We start from the raw sequence: 3,574 nt of genomic DNA on the forward strand, positions 1-3,574 counted from the left end.
CTGGAAGAAAGTGTGGATTGAAGAAGATAGGCCAGCAATATAAGGAGGTTATCTTTTCTTAATAGTAAGACAGGTGCAGCCCAATGCAGAAAATAGCTTCCTCTATCATATCATGGACAGATTCGTTGGTCTTCACTAAAAAGAAGATAAATTGTTTAACTTGGGTGATATTTTGACTTCAGAACCAACTTCAGGTTTTCAACAGAGCTCCAGAACTGAAGCACACATAAATCTATGCCCCTTTTCCTTGAGACAAATGAGAATCACCAGGTTCTAATGAAAAAGAATGAGATTTCTAAGATAAATAAGAAAGCAGTACTAGATAACTAAGAGAAGATACTCTTTGAAAAGCAGAAACTTTTAACAAGAAAAATACAGACATGGAGGTAGTAGCCAGAAAATTCTCACTATTCTGTACAGGCTCAAGCAGAATTCTATTCTTTCCTGTGGGAGAATAAGGACAGAGATGGTCAATATGAATGTTTGTTACATTTCCATTATTTTAGTTATGTAACATGCTGCCAATATATGTCTGAGAGAAATAATGGTCAAACAGTGGTCTGTACAAATAGGATAACAGGTTCCTGTTGTTGTGTGTGAATAATTTATAGTGAGTTAGAATACTAATAACTCATAAAAGCAGAGAGCAAAGATAAACACAAATACAGTGCATTTATTTTATCATTCATTTTCAGTGGCGTTTTCACTGTTTCCTAGTAGTTCATACCACTCACTTGCCTGTAACATGATTTCTGTTGTCATTTTCAGTTTAGTGATTTAGCTGGCTGTTGATGTAAGAACATGTACTGTGAAAGTTTAGAAACTCATGTACAGTAATGATAACTATAGGATGCTTTAATAATTCTCTGTCAATGAAACAGGACATATATGAGTCATTGGGGTCAGGAGCTATTCGAAAATATCCTTGGCTGCTGTCACCTGGGGGAAAGAATCCAGTAACTACTGGAAAAAGCCATGCTAGGGTTTTGGTGGAATGATGTTATAGCTACAGATGAATATAAAAGACCAAGACTATGGGTAAATTTGGGGAGGGAGAGGTTGGGGTCAGGGGCATTAAGCTTGGGGTTTTACACAAGTAGCCTGAAAACCATACCCTTGGTGAACTATGACTACTAAATTAGATTGGGCAAACTTAAAAAGCTCTTGACGTTTTAAGAAGTTTGGCCATAACCCATACAACACACCATTGTACTTGGAAAACCTTTTCAGGCTGATCTCACCAAGGATGGTATGCTCTTTATCAAAACACATGCTGATACAAGATGCAATTGGAAGCAGAAATAGTCAATCAGAATGTACAGCAACAAAAAAAAGTGTCACTCCTCCACAGTGACTTCGCTCACATACAGCATCTGCAGGTAGTGCTTGAGACTGTGGTAGGACATTGAATTTTACCTTGGTCAGAACAGGATTATCAGCAGCCCCTGTGGAATACATCTGAACCATACATCTTACCACCAGGCAGGGCTGATCATATTTTCTGAACTAATTATTTATTTCTATCTGATGTTCAAATTAAATCAGATTTCACTCTAATGTATGCTTCTGAATATGCATATGGTAATGAATATGGTAATAAATAGGCTGCATTTTAATAGGATGTCTTTATGAGTTATTTGGACATGGAGGACATTTATAATGTCCTATGGATCTGTATGTATTTTATGCCTATATTTACACTGAAAATATACTATATATTTTCTGATTAAATTTCATAAGCCAAATAGGAATATGCAACATGAAAGTACTGTATGATATTTAGCTTTTTATAGTATACATTCATCTCGTTTTACTAATCCTGAAAGTTGTACATAAGTGCAAATAGGATGCAACTCCCATGTTTCAGTAAAAGATCTTCATTTCCACAGCCTATCTTTGATCCTGCAATGCAGTCAAAATGTAGACTGTGTAACATCTGATTATAGTCATCATTTCCCTAGCAACAGACTGATACCCTCAATACATTACACAATATACTTCAGAGAACAGGGCACGCTGTAAGGGAAGAAGATGGATGACTTAACAGGTCTTTTTCATCTATAATTCTTTTCATCCAGGGAAAGAATTAAGAACTCTCTCTGGACACAAACACAACATCCTTACTTGTTTGGAAGTGCAAATAGAAACGCTGAGTAATAGCAATGATCCTGTAGAAACTATGACTGTGGCGTTGTTATGGAGCCCTCCTCTCCGAAAAATAAAATGAAAGCACCTCGGGAAGTAAGCAATAAACAGCACACGGACACCTCCTGGTGGCACCAGGCAGTATTTTGAATAGAGGGATTAGAAATTAAGCCAACCCGTAGAAGCACAGGCCCAAACAGCTATGGTGGATCTGTGGTGATTAAGGTGTTGAGAAAATTCCCTGGAAATCATGAAAGCAAAGTGTTGTAAATGCATCTTTTACATGATTGAGTTACAGCCTTGGCTTTTGACATTAATCTCTTAAAATACCTATTATTTTACAGAGCTTTCCCAGGATTTGCACCTATACCCCATCCGTACAGATCTCCATAATTGCTAGAAATCAAACTGGGGTTTTAAAGTAGGCCTTGCAACTGATTCCAGCACATCTGCAGATATGCATTATTCTCTTGTCTTCATATGATCTCTGACTGCTATGATGACAGCCCACAGAATGCCACCCTGCACTCACCAGTCTGACAGCACAGTCAAAACCGTGTACATTCCTGGTGACCTGTACTATTAGGAAATTCAGAACCTGTGTCTAGCAAATAGGCTTTAAGTTAAAATAAATCATCATGGCAAACCCAAAGAATACTCTTCTGATACTTGTGGAAAGTTCGTGCTTACTGGAATTCCTGGGGGTGGTGGGGAGGAACACCACATGGAAGTGTCATCAAAAGCAAATTCAGAAGAAGAAGAGCTATTTAAAGCCTTACAGGGTGCTTATGATAGACCTCTCTTTCCTGGACCTAATCCCATGAACGGGGCCAAGCAATGAGACGAATAATGACAGGATTTGGTGGCTTTTACTGTAAGTAGCCCAAGGTACTTCAAAGAGAAAAGGACCACAAGAGGGCACTCTTTAGTGCAGGAGACAAGAGATCATATGGAAAGGTGGATGAGAAGGCACTTCATTTTAGTAATTATTTAAACAAGACGGTCTCGTTTCTTCATAGAGAGGCTTAGTGTTGGAGGATATGAAAGGGCACAATGGAGCTCCTGAACTATATCACTAATCCCAGGCATGACAGTAGGAAAGGCTGGTAAAACACACTGATGTGTTGCTATGCAGAAGTCTCAGAAAGCTGCTTTTCTGATGATTAACAATACTTTGTAGCAATTCAAGTCCTGCCACCTCTTCAGCCTAACCTGCCAAACTCTGTCCTGTTGCTGACAGTCTCACATCTAGGCTTGCTTTTTTTTTCTTTTTTCTTTTTTCTTCTTTTTTTTTTCTCAAAGAAACACAACTTTTCAACATGTTCTTATGAAAGACCAGAACAGGCCTGAGATGGGATGCCACGCTCAAATGCCTAAACCAGACAGACACTTCAAAAATCTGAGAGAGAACCTCTTCACGCCAACATTG

Source organism: Pezoporus occidentalis, unplaced genomic scaffold, assembly GCF_034315485.1.
Source record: "Pezoporus occidentalis ecotype Australia unplaced genomic scaffold, CSIRO_AGI_Poc_V1 ctg69, whole genome shotgun sequence".
Taxonomy (NCBI): domain Eukaryota; kingdom Metazoa; phylum Chordata; class Aves; order Psittaciformes; family Psittacidae; genus Pezoporus; species Pezoporus occidentalis.